This window comes from Macaca thibetana, chromosome 4 (genome assembly GCF_024542745.1).
Source record: "Macaca thibetana thibetana isolate TM-01 chromosome 4, ASM2454274v1, whole genome shotgun sequence".
NCBI lineage: Eukaryota > Metazoa > Chordata > Mammalia > Primates > Cercopithecidae > Macaca > Macaca thibetana.
In genome coordinates this window covers 97,375,728-97,390,074 of record NC_065581.1, presented here as the reverse complement: position 1 = coordinate 97,390,074, position 14,347 = coordinate 97,375,728, and the positions used below count along the sequence as shown (strand labels likewise).

Sequence of the window (14,347 nt, the reverse complement as noted above, 5' to 3'; positions counted from 1 at the left end):
ATCATACAGTTTCATTAGGCTTTTCTCATTGCTGTAACTATCTCTTTAGGTTTACTATGAAGAGGGATTTTAACCAGGAAACCACATATACACTCTTACATGCTTTCCAAAGCTCTGGGACTTTGTAGTAGAGCAGCCTCATTCTATGTATCCTCTGCTATAGGAGAGTTGGATGTTGGGCAAGCCAGACAGTAAACTTCTTGAGGACAGGACTGCATATACTACCCACACTGAATTGTTTTGTAAAGCACAGAGCCCACAGAGCCTTAGAACAAATAGGACTCTGTACCTTGTTGATATTGTTCACTGAGAACTCGTAAACCCACTATTAGGTAGGTACCATTCTTATGTCCATTATGCAAGTGAGAAACTGAGGCTTAGAGACGGTAAGTAACTTACCTAAATTAGTAAATGGCAGGGCTGCAGTTCAAAGCCAGAAGTCTGCCTCCAGAGATCGAATGCTTAACTACTCTGAGATTTGTTAAATTAATTTTGAACATTTTAATAAGAGAAGAAGTTGCTGCTAGGACAAGAGAAAATGCTTTCTTTAGGATTTTACTTACAGCTGTAAGTACAGCCAGAAAACCTAAAGCTTCCCCTGATGGGGATGTCTAACAGACCATTTATATAGTACTTAAGAAAATGATTGCAATAGCAGATAAAATTTTTAACAATAAACAGAAAAAGTTGTATAATTTGTTATTGATTCAAATAGTTAATTTGAGAAGTTACTTATAAACTGCTCCTTTTCAAAAAACAAACAAAAAAATCAATAGGGTTTCTGAATTCCTTTCCATTTCTTTTCTTTTTTTTTTTTTTTTGAGACAGAGTCTTGCTCAGTCGCCCAGCCTGGAGTGCAGTGGCACCATCTCTGCTCACTGTGAGCTCCGCCTCCCGGATTCACGCCATTCTCCTGCCTCAGCCTCCTGAGTAGCTGGGACTACAGACACCCATCACCCACGCCCTGCTAATTTTTTTTTTTTTTGTATTTTTAGTAGAGACTGGGTTTCACCATGTTAGCCAGGATGGTATCGATCTCCTGACCTCATGATCCACCCACCTCAGCTTCCCCATTTATTTTCTTTTTCCCACATTGCAGACAGTTTGAATTTTTGTAAAGATTTTGAGTTAATTAGTACACATTTACATAGAGCCTTCAGGAACAGGGCAATTGCTACTTGCTAGGGAGTAGAAAAATAAAGATGAAAAGTCTTGATGCCAAGGAGCTCCTAGTTTCACAGGAGAAGCATAGGATTCAGGCCAGTGGTATGAGAGTGCAGAGAGAATGAAGAATGCCTTGGAGAGAAGGGAATGGCAATAGATGTATAAAGAAATCAGGGAGAACTTCCTAGAAAAGGTAAGTCTTGAGTGTCAATTTCAAGCAAGGACTAAATGTGAATTGGCAAAGCCAAACTTATTTTTTATTATTTTAGGGCCCAATGGAGGTGAGAAAAGGTACACTGAGTATAGACACCTTAGAACAAATAGCAGCAAACTAGAAAGGAAAAAAGAGCTGTGGTGGGTAAGTAAATGGTTCTTTTATAGTTTCTTATGGAATCTAGTTAAAGAAAAATGAATGCTATGTTTGTCAAGTTTTAATATAAGAATTATTTTGGTTGCAATTGATAATTTAAAAGTTTAATTTTAAAGTAGGGAGGGAAAGAAGAATGCATTGATTCACTAGTTTGGTGTACCTAGATTCAGGGGCGCAGATGATTGGATCTCTCTTCATCCCTCATTCTGCTCATCTTTGTATTAACTTCTTTTAGGCAGGTTCTGTTCAGAAGGCAGTTAAGACGGCCCCCAGAAACTCCAGACTAACCAATAGAGCCTCACAGCAACTTTAGCAGCAATACAGCTTGTTTTTTCTTGAGAGTGTCTACAAAATTTGAAGGGCGACTCTGATTCATCTGTTTGAGTCAGTTACCTATGTCTGAGTGCTCCCAGAGGGATGGAACATTCTGATGGGCTAAATCTAGACCCAGGAAGGGTAGGATTACAGTCAGCCCCAACCAAGCTACATGAACTGAAGTAGATGTGGTACCTTTAAAGAAAAAGCAAGGTCCTATTACCAACAAACAATGCCCAGCAGGCAATAAACAACACATATTCACAGCAATAGTACCTTTTCTTTCTGTAATATTCCCATATAGTATCTTATTCTGATACAGAAGAATAAGGCCAATTTAGTGTGTGTGTGTGTTTGGGGAAATGCTTCAATGCTTCAGGACATTGGCCTGGGCAAAGGTTTCTTCAGCAAGACCTCAAAAGAACAGGCAACCAAAGCAAAACTCAACAAATGGGATTTTTATCAGGCTAAAAACTTCTGCATATCAAAGGAAATAATCAATAAGGTGAAGAAGAAACCTAAAAACTGGGAAAATATTTGAAAACTATTCCACTGACAAGGGATTAATAATCAGAATATATAAGAAACTTAAATAATTCAACAGCAAAAAATAAAATCCAATTAAAAATGGGAAAAAGATCTGAATAGACAACACTTAAAAGAAGACATCCAAATGGCCAAGAGATATATGAAAAAATGCTCAACATCACTAATCGTCAAAGAAACGCAAATCAAAATCACAATGAGATATCATCTCACTATAGTTAAAGTGGCTAATACAAAAAAAAGATAGTAAACAAACGCTGGTGAAGATGCAGAGAAAGGGGAATGCTCATACACTGTTGGTGGGAATGTAAATTAGTACAGCTACTATGAAAAACAGTATTCAGGCTCTTCAAAAAACTAAAAATAGGCCAGGCATGGTGGCTCAGCCTGTAATCCCAGCACTTTGGAAGGCCGAGGTGGGCGGATCACGAGGTCAGGAGATCAAGACCATCCTGGCTAACACGGTGAAACCCCATCTCTACTAAAACTACAAAAAATTAGCCAGATGTGGTGGCAGTTGCCTGTAGTCCCAGGTACTTGGGAGGCTGAGGCAGGAGAATGGCGTGAACCTGGGAGGCGGAGCATGCAGTGAACCAAGATAGCGCCACTGCACTCCAGCCTTGGTGACAGAGCGAGACTCCACCTCAAAAAAAAAAAAAAAAAAACCCACTAAAAATAGAAATAGCAAGACAGTGCATAAAGAGGAACTCTGTGAGCTTTAATTCAACAAGGAAAATAGGAATCTACCAGAATCATGAAGGTTATCCCAGATCCTGGGGAGAAGAACACCAGAAGACAGCCCCCATGATGGCATCTGGCTCATAAATAGATCCTGGTAGAGGGAGGTCCTCTCTGCTTCACACCCAGGCAGATCTCCAGGCATTTGGAACACCCACCCATCTGGTTTGGCAACCCAAGCTGGCCCATTTTTCTTGGACATAGATCATGGTGTAGCTGGTCCCTCTCCGCACCATACCTGGGCAGATCTGTAGGCATTCAGAACACTTGCCTGAATCAACAGCCTGAGCTGCCCCACCCTTCCTGTGCAGAGGCCCTGGTGCAGAGGAGCCCTCTCTGTTCCATGCCTTGGCAGATCTCCAGGCTAGTGGAGCACCTCCTGTCCTGGATTAGGAGTTTAGGCCACTCCCTATCCCCATGCAGATAACTTGAGGCTGAGGAGGTTTCCCAGCTCCACAGCCTAGGCATACCTCTAGGCACTTGGTGGCCACCCACTGGATTCTCCTTCAGTGCAGGGTCTTGTGCTTACTGTCAGAACACCTGTAGGCAGACCTGCTTGGTCCATTCCCACCCATCATGGCCCCCACACCTTCCAGGACTGAGCTTCTGCAAGTAAACAAGCATCAAATATATATCCAGTCATTTTGGCTGCAGCCAGCTCTTACCTAGAAGTGTTCTCTACTGGTGTATAAGTCACACAACATAGGCCAACATGAAACCTGTTGAAAGAAGTACATAGGGCTATAGAAGCAAAGCTAAAAGACTATACCTAGCATTCTCTACAGTTGCAAACCCTAGGGAGTGGGGAGAAGGGGGAAGGGAAAAAATCCTCACAGTAATATTATAGGGAAAGAAAGAAAAAGAAAAAATCCTACCTGCAAGAAAATAATTACAAAAGTTAGAAGTGCCAGCATCTCCAAATGAGGAGGAACCAGAGTAAAAATTCTGGCACCATGAAAAATCTGATTGTAGTGACACCACCAAAAGATCATACTAGTTCTCCAGCAGTGGTCACAGACCAAAATGGAAACTCAGTAATGACAGACAAAAAATTCAAAACATGAATTGTGAGGAAGCTCAACAAGATCCAAGATAAGGTTGAAAATAAACACAAAGAAACTTCTAAAGCAATCCAAGAAATGAAGAAACAGATAAACATCTTTAAAAGGAAATTAATTAGAGCTTCTGGAATTGAAAAGCTCACTTAAGGAATTCCAAAATACAATTGGAAGCTTTATCAATAGATTGGACCAAGCAGAATTCTTTTCTGAAATTCTTTTCTAAAAAGAATTTCAGAGCTTAAAGACCAATGTTTCAAACAAATCCAGTCAGACAAAAACAAAGAAAAAAGAATTTAAAAAGTGAACGGTCTTCATGAAATATGGGATTATGTAAAGCAACCAAACCTACAACTTACTAGTATTCTTAAGAGAGAAGGAATAAAAGCAAACAACCTGGAAAACATATTGGAGAGAATAATTCAAGATAACTTCCCTAATCTTGTTAGAGAAGTAGACATCCAGATATGAGAAATGCAGAGAACACCTTTTAGATACTATACAAAATGAATATCACCAAGGCATGTAGTCACCAGACTGTCCAACTAGAGAAAAAGGTTAGATCACATACAAAGGGAACCCTGTCAGGTTAACAGTGGACTTCTCAGCAGCAACTTTACAACCCTTTAGAGATTGGGGGCTTATTCCAGCATTTTTTAAGAAAAGAAATTCCAACTAAAAATGACATATCCTGCCAAACTAAGCTTCATAAGCAAAGGAGAAATAAACTCTTCCAGGCAAGCCAACGCTACCATAATTTTTTACCAGTAGTCTAGTCTTACAAGAGATACTGAAGGGAGTCCTAAACATGGAAACAAAAGAATGTCTGCTACCAGAAAAACACACTTAAGTACATAGCTCACACACCCTATAAAGCAACCACACAATAGAAACTACAGAGCCATCAGGTAACAACTTCAAAACCTATCCTATCGTGATTAACATATCACTATTAACCTTGAATGTAAATGGCCTAAATGCCTTACTTAAAAGACACAGAGTGGCAAGTTAGATGAAAAAGCAAGACCCATTCAATTGCTGTCTTTTAGAGACCCACCTTACAGATAAAGCCTGGAAGTAAAAAGTTGGATAAAGATCTACTATGCAAATGGAAAGCAAAAAGGAATAGGGATCACTATTTTTTTTTTGAGAGGAGTCTCGCTCCATCGCCCAGGCTGGAGTGCAGTAGCGCGATCTCGGCTCACTGCAAGCTCCGACTCCCGGGTTCACGCCATTCTCCTGCCTCAGCCTCCCGAGTAGCTGGGACTACAGGCGCCCGCCTCCACGCCTGGCTAATTTTTTGTATTTTTAGTAGAGACGGGGTTTCACCATGTTCGCCAGGATGGTCTCGATCCCCTGACCTTGTGATCCGCCAGCCTCGGCCTCCCAAAGTGCTGGGATTACAGGCGTGAGCCACCGCGCCCAGCCGGGATCACTATTCTTATGTCAGATAAAACAGACTTTAAACCAACACAGTAAAAAAGAACTATTAAAGAAGGGCATTAAATAATGAAAGAGAATTCAATTCAACAAAAACTTCACTATTCTAAATACATACATACCCAATATTGGAGCACCCAGGTTCACAAAACAAGTACTTTTAGACTACAAAAACACTTAAATAGACACACAATAACAGTGAGGAACTTGAACACCTCACTGTCAGCATAGATAGAAAGCATTGTAGCAGAAAACTAACAAAGAAATTCTGGACTTCAACTTGACACTTGACCAATTGGACCTAATAGACATCTACAGAATACTCCACAAATCAACCAGAGAATACACATTCTTTTCATGTGCACACAGAACAAACTACAAAATGGACCACGTGCTTGGCCATAAAAGAAGTCTCAATAAATTTAAAAAACTTGAAATCATACCAACCATATTCTCAGATCACAGTGGAATAAAAATAGAATCAATACCAAGATGATCTCTCAAAATCACATAATACATGAAAATGAAACAACTTGCTCCTGAATTTAGGTAAACAATGAAATTAAAGCAGAAGTCCAAAAATTATTGGAAATAAATCAAAACAGAAACACAACATACCAAAATCTCTGGATTGCAACAAAAACAGTGCTGTGAGGAAAGTTTATTGCATTAAACATTTATCTAAAAAGTTAGAAAGATCTCAAATTAACCATCTAACATCACACACAGAGGAACTAGAAAACAAGAACAAACTAGCTCCAAAGCTAGCAAAGGGAAATAAGTAACTAAAATCAGAGCAGAACTGAACCAAATTGAGAACCCAAAATCCATACAAAGAATCAATGAAACTAAAAGTTGTTTTTCGAAAGGAAAAACAAGATCAGTAGACTTATAGCTAGATTAACTAACAAACAAACGAAAAAGAAGCTCCAAATAAGCACAATCAGAAATGACAAACGTAACATTGCAACTGATTCCACAGAAATGCAAAGTATCCAGAAATACAAAGTACCAGAAATACAAAGTATCCTGTTATAAACACATACACAAACTAGAAAATCCAGAGGAAATGGATACATTCCAGGAAACAAACAATACTCCAAGATTGAATCAGGAAGAAATTGAAACCCTCAACAAGTCAATATTGAGTTCCAAAATTGAATCAGTAATAATAATAATAATAATAATAATAAAAAGGCTACCAACAAAAAAGCCCTGGATCAGATGGATTTACAGCCAAATTCCACCATATGTAGAAACATGAGTTGGAACCAGTTCTACTGAAACTATTCCAAGAAAACAAGGAGGCGGGACTCCTCCCTAACTCATTCTGTGAGGCCAGCATCACCCTGATACCAAAACCTGGCAAAGACATAATGAAAAAAGGAAACTACAGGCCAATATCCTTGATGGACGTAGACACTAAAATCCTCAACAAAATGCTAGCAAACTGAATCCAACAGTACATCAAAAATTTAATTCAACACTTTTAATCCTAACGCTTTGGGAAGCTGAAGTGGGCAGATCACTTGAGCCCAAAAGTTCAAGACCTGCCTGGGCAACATGGTGAAACCCCATCTCCATAAAAAATATACAAAATTAGCTGAGTGTGGTAACATGCTCCTGTAGTCCCAACTACTCTGGAGGCTGAGGTGGGAGGATCACCAGAACTCAGGGAGGTTGAGGCCACAGTGAACCATGATCATACCACTGCACTCCAACCTGGGAAACAGCATGAGACCCTGTTGCAAAAATAATAATAATAATAATAATTCCCAGCACTCATGTAGGCTTCATTCCTGGGATGCAAGTTTGGTTCAACATATGCAAATTGATAAATATGACTCACCACATAAACAGAATTAAAAAAAACACTATATGATAATCTCAATAGTCATGGCAAAAACTTTTGATAAAATCCAACATCCCTTTATGACCAAAACCCTTAAGAAATGAAGCATTGAAGGAACATGCCTCAACATAATAATTGCAATTTTTGACATTCCCATACCAACATCATACTGGATAGGCAAAAACTGGAAGCATTTCCCTGGAGAACTGAATCAAGACAGGGGTACCTACTTTCACTATTCCTATTCATCATAGTACTGGAAGTGCTAACCAGAGTGATCAGGCCAGAGCAAGAAATAAAGGCATCCAAATAGGAAAGGAAGAAATCAAACTATCTATCTTCATGGATGCTATGATTCTACACCTAAAGACTCTGCCAAAAGGCTACTAGAACTCATAAATGTCTTCAGTAAAGTTTTAGTATACAATGTCAATGTACACAAATCAGTAGCATTTCTATGCACCAATAATGTTCAAGCTGAGAGCCAAATCAAGAACACAGTCCCATTTACAATAGACATACACACACACACAACCTAGGAATACATCTAACAAAGAAGGTGAATGATCTCCACAAGGAGAACTACAAAACACTGCTAAAACAGATAAACAGATAGAAAAACATTCCATGCTCATAGGTTGGAAGAATCAACATCATTAAATGGCCATACTGCCTAAAGCAATCTATAGATTTAACACTATTCATATCAAACTACCAACATAATTTTCCACAGAACTAGAGAAAGCTATTCTAAAATTCACAGGAAACCAAAAAGGAGCCTGAATAGCCAAAGTAATCCTAATCACAAAGAACAAAGCCAGAGGCATCACATTACCTGACTTCAAACTATACTATAAGCCTACAGTAACCAAAACAGCATGGTACTGGTACAAAAACAGACATAGATCAATGGAACAGAATAGTGAATCCAGAAATAAAGCTGCACACCTACAGCCATCTCATCTTTGACAAAGCTGACAAAAATATGCAACGGGGAAAGAATTCTTTATTCCATAAATGGTGCTGGAATAGCTGGCTAGCCATATGCAGAAGAATGAAACCATACCCCTACCTTTCATCATATATAAAATTAACTCAAGATGGATTAAAGATTTTAATGTAAGAACCAAGCCTATAAGAATCCTAGAAGAAAACCTAGGAAATATCTTCCTGGACATTGGCCTTGGGAAAGAATTTATGACTAAGTTCTCAAAAACAATTGCAACAAACACAAAAATTGACAAGTAGGAGCTAATTAAAGAGCTTTCGCACAGCAAAATAAACTAACAACAGAATAGATAAACTACAGAATAGGCAAAAGTATTTGCAAACTATGCATCCAACAAAGGTCTAATATTCAGAATCTATAGGGAACTTAAACGACTGAACAAGCAGAAAGCTAAATAACTCCATTAAAAATGAGCAAAAGACATGAACAGATTACTCTCAAAAGAAGACATACAAGTAGCCAACGAACATATGTAAAAATGCTTCACATTACTCGTCATCAGAGAAATGCAAATCAAAACCATCATGAGATACCATCTCATACCAGTAAGAATGGCTACTATTAAAAGGTCAAGAAAACAAGAAATGTTGGTGAGGCTGTGGAACGAAAGGAATGTTTGTACGCTGTTAGTGGGAATGTAAAGTAATTGAGCCATTGTGGAAAGCAGTTTGAAGATTTCTCAAAGAATTTAAAACAGAGCTACCATATGACCCAGCAATGCCATTCTTGGGTACATATCCAAAAGAAAATACATCATTCTATCAAAAAGACATATGCACTTGCATTTTCATTTCACCGCCATTCACAATAGCAGAGACATGGAAATCAGCCTAGGTGCCCATCAATGGCAGACTGGCTAAACAAAATGTGGTACATATACGCCATGGAATACTACACAGCCGTAAAAAAGAACAAAATCATGTCCTTTGCAGCAACACGGATGGAGCTGAAGGCCATTATTCTAAGTGAATTAATGCAGGGAGAGAAAACCAAACACTACATGTTTTGACTGATGAGTGGGAGCTAAACATTGAGTACTCATGGACATAAAGATAGCAACAACAGAAACTGGGGACTACTAGATGGTGGAGGGAAGGAGGAAGGCAAAGGTTGAAAAAACTATTGGTTTCTATGCTCAGTACCTGGGTAATGGAATCATTAATACCCCAAACCTCAGCATCAGGCAATATACCCATTTAACAAAACTGCATACCTACCCCCGAAGCTAAAATAAAAGTTGATTTAAAAATATGATCCAGCAATCCCACTGCTTGGTATATATTTAAAAGAAAAGAAATTAGCATATCAAAGAGATGTCTGTATGCCCATGTATATACTTTGACATTCAGAAAAGTCAAGATTGGAATAAACCTAAGTGTCCATCAACAGATGAATGGATAAAGAAAATGTGATATATATACACAATGGAATATTAGTCCTCCATTAAAAAAAGTGAAATCCTGTCATTTGCAACAACATGGATGAACTGGAAGACATGTTAAGAGAAATAATCGAGTCATATAAAGACAAAGGTAACATGTTCTCACTTATATGTGGGAGCTAAAATGTTGACCTCATGAAGGTGGAGAGTAGAATGGTGGCTACCAGAGGACGTGAAGGGTAGTGGGGAGCAGGGATGAGGAGGATTTGGATAATGGGTGCAAAAATATAGTTAGATAGAAGGAATAAGAGATAGTGTTTGGTAATACAACGGGGTGACTACAGTTAACAATAATTTATTGGATAGTGAATTAATGCAATTTGGAATAAATAACATAATTTGTTGTATATTTCAAAATAAGTAGATGAGTAGATTTAGAATGTTCCCAACCTTAAAGGAGTTATAAATGTCTGAGGTGATAGATACCCCAAATACCCAAATTTGGCCATTACACATTGTATACTTGTATCAAAATATCACATGCACCCCATAAATATGTACAACCATTAGGTATCCATAAGAATTAAACAATACAACATTTGGACAGAAAATAAAATAGTTTTAAAGACACCTGAGTTCTTCCTGTATGCTTTTCTTCTTGTCTGAAATGTGGCTTCTACCTTCAACCCGTCTCTAAGCTGGGTAACATCTATTCATACTTTATGTCTCAGCATGAATGTTATTTTTGCAGGAAAGTCTTCCTTGATCTAGCAAACAGGTTAGCGCCTCTCTTACACATAGCCCTCAGTACTTTGTTTTCACATGTCTGCCACAAGTCTTGTTCTTTAGATTTTCTGTGACATTTACTTAACTATTTGTTTTTCCTGACCATTTTACAAGCTCCATGAGGACAGGCAATGTAACTAGGTTATTCACTATTGATTTGCCAGTGCCTAACATGGTGTTTGGCAAAAGTGGGTACAAAAATATTTGTTGAATTAATAAATAACCCAAATTAAGCTTTAATAATCTGAAAATTTGGTTAAAATTTAGAAAAAAACTCACCAAACATTCTCCTTTTTCTGTTAAAAGCCATATCTAACAACTGAGTACCAAGGGCTTGGCACCCATAAGATCTGTGTTTTTGATAAGATTTACAGTAGTTTGCTTTTTTCCTTAAGGACATTGCAAGTCTTAACACTAATCATGTTTTTCTCATTTACTAGAATTCTAGGAAGGTGAAGGATGAACTTTGCTCAATTCATTAAAAATTTTATCATGCACTTTTGTAAACTGAAATACCCTTCAAACCCAAATAGGGTATAAGGAAATAATAAAGAGTAATAGTATTTACTTTCTGGAATTAAACTCAAAACCAGAACAGGTATTTGGTATCCTACAGTTATCTTTGTTAAGCCCATGGTGGGTATCTGAAAAGAGGTGAGAGTAAAAGAGAACTTGAAGGGACTGTAATTCTTGCATTGGGGCATATTTTGGCTTGAAAAATTATAAAGCTAATTACCAGAAGAAGAACTAAGTTCATTTACGGAGGATTATACTCCAGAGAGATCGCCTCCCATTTGCTTTCAGAACATTTGCTATCAATAGATTTATGTTCCTGAGGTTTGTGTACTCTGCCTTACACTGTAGTTACGGATGCTGGTGAAGATGTCAGGAACCTAAGAATGAAGTGTGTGGACCAGGGCAGCAGCTGGTTTGCCATCCCTTCTTTTTTCTAAGATTCCTCCTTTTAACCTAATTTCTGTAGCACCCATTTAAAATGGAGGCAAAGAGTGTACCATGGAGATAAAAACCAAAGTTACCCCCACTACAGGATGGGTCTGATAGCCATGCACTTCTTTTGGAGGTGAGGTCCCAAGAATCAGGTCCCGTAATCTTGATTATCACCAGATTTCTCTGAAGTTACCTTAGGACCGTGAGGTAGAGGAAGGAGAGCAGAGTAAGTGTGTTCCTTGAACATTCTGATTAAGCATGAGACTTTCATGGAAGGGTCATGTTGAAACAATGTGCTTCTTGTGCTGGGTTTAATGGAGAAGCTTCCTGTGACACGTTTTCCTAATTCTATTTCTATACTAGTTTTAAAGTATATTATTAAATTAAATCAGTTTTGTTGAAATACTGAAATTGCCTTGATGATTCTTCTGGCTGGCAAACCAACTTACTTGGTTTTGTGAAAAATAAAATATTATAGTTCTGTACAGAGTAGATGGTATAGTGGCATTCAATGTTAAGAAAGAAAGAGTTCTTTCTCACCCTCCTTTTAACCCATGGCCTAGTAGGTTAACACATTTAAAAAGACTCAAGCAAGACTTGACCTCAAATAATCTTTACAGTGTTCCTAAGAAGTTAAGTATAAGTAAATTGTAACATATGGGATTCATTTTCAAAAAAAAAGATTTTGATTCTAAATTGAGTATTTTAAAAAAATACACTTTAGATTAGAGCAAGTTTAAAATAGCTAGAAGCAAGTTCAAGATATTTGTTGAAATAGTCTCCCTTTTCTACTTTTATTTATACTCAATATGTCCTCTCTCACCCTCCCTGTCCATTGCCCAAATTTCAGTCAAGAATGGGCAATATAATGGGGTAAGACCATGTCCAAATAGTATCTAAACAACGGGATGAAAATAGTGAGAAATTTGTAAAAGCTTTTTTGGCATTAGAAAGAGAAAAAAAATTAAAGAAGCTAGTGGTGGTAGTCTGGCAATTGGGCGGGATTTTAAAGTATTTTTCTCCTTCTTGGGCTCTAAGTCTACTGTCTAATTTCTCTTTGTTTAATAGAAGTCAAAGGACTATTTCTAATTGGATAAGTTCCATGAGGAGGGAGAGGAGATGATAATTGTCTTTCACTGTTGTTTGACTTCAGGAAAAATAGTTGTGGAAGAAGACTCACAGACAGAACCATAACCTAAGAAAGTTTAAAACAGAGGATAGGAGTAATTTGAAAATAAAAAATTGCATTAGTGATAAATTACTTACTGAATACAGCAGGTGATAATCCTCACTATTTGGTAAAAGATTGGCTCTATCCCCATCTGCCATGGTTGCTGTTCTTAGTCTATTCACCAAACTGGCTTTGTCATTTCTCCCCATACTTACAAGATTTCTTATTTCTGCAGACGAAAAGAAATGCTAGAAAGAGCTAGAAATTCTGATCACAACTTGAGGATTCTAGGATTAAAATTTCAAGTCACTATAATGATCACTCATCAATGACCATGAAGAGCATTTCCTCATCAGAGAAATTTGCATATTCAGCTTAAAGATTTGGCAAGCAGATGAAAAAAGGTAATTGTGGCAGACGTACTCCCAGGTGGCCACCAATGAGTGATGCCCTTGTATAATCCCCTCCCATTGAACACACAGGGAACCTGTTATTTATTTCTAACCAATGACAATTGGATATCACGCTCATGAATATGGTTATTTATATGAGAGAGTGAATGACATCAAGGACCGAAGGACAACCTCCAGTCAATAGCCAGTAAGAAGTCAGGACCTTCGGTCGCAAAGCACAAGGAAATGAATTTTGCCAACAATCTGAATGAATCTGGAAATGAATTCTGCCTAAGTTGAGCCTCCAGATGAGAACACAGCCTAGTTGACTCCCTGATTGTCACCTGGTGAGATGCTGAGCAGAGAACTCAGTTAAGCAGTGCTTGGACTCCAACATACAGGAACTGTAAGATAATAAGTGTGTGTTGTTTTAAGCCATGAAGTTGATGGTAATATGTTTGTAGCATGGAAAGTGAATACAATAGTTGACTTGCTCCAGCCACGCCTCCCAAAGATAGGCTGCTCTATTATTTCTCTCTTGATGATTGCAAAAGATCTTATCACTTCCTTGGAAACATGAAAGAAAACAAAACAAAACAGAAATTCATATCTTAATAAATTAGTTTGCCATAAATAGAAGTAATGCTGTTAGTAGACTTCCTTGAAAGTGGAGAAAGCATTTAATAAGAGAAATATATTAAGAAGCTGTGAAATAACTCAGTTATAAGGAAGTTTAGGATAAATAAAGGAAGACAGTTATCTGATAAATTAAAAAGACTTAGAAAGCTAGAAGACTTTAGTAATTTTTTTGGAAAATCAATATATATTCTATGTAGGGTAAGTTATAAGCTCAACTAAATGTACTAACACACAGTCCATGATAGTTCTCAGTGACTAGGGTTTTTTTTTTCTTTTTAAGTAAATTATCTTAATAGTTTATTCACAGCATAATATTTATTTCATGGGTATTCATAATTGACTATCAACTACATTTTGAAATCTGTTGAATTTGACATTAGTTTCCTTGGAGCCAATGTTCTGTATTCTTTCTTTTACTTAGCACTTACTTAAAGCCTTTTTGCATTCTCCTTTCCTTGCTACCAAATTCAGCTCTGATAAGGTGGTCTGGTATCAGGAATCCAGTTTGTAAGTCAGAGCTTTATATTCTCAGGACAAT

The 14,347-nt window shown here is 37.7% G+C and overlaps 1 long non-coding RNA gene across 1 annotated transcript; it reads left to right on the top strand.

Moving 5' to 3' along the window:
• Nucleotides 1-1,008: 1,008 nt before the first annotated feature.
• LOC126952040 (uncharacterized) lies at nt 1,009-13,681 on the top strand. The gene is made up of 3 exons (XR_007724773.1): nt 1,009-1,522; nt 13,014-13,182; nt 13,333-13,681. It is a non-coding gene; the product is annotated as an uncharacterized LOC126952040 (long non-coding RNA).
• Nucleotides 13,682-14,347: the final 666 nt, after the last annotated feature.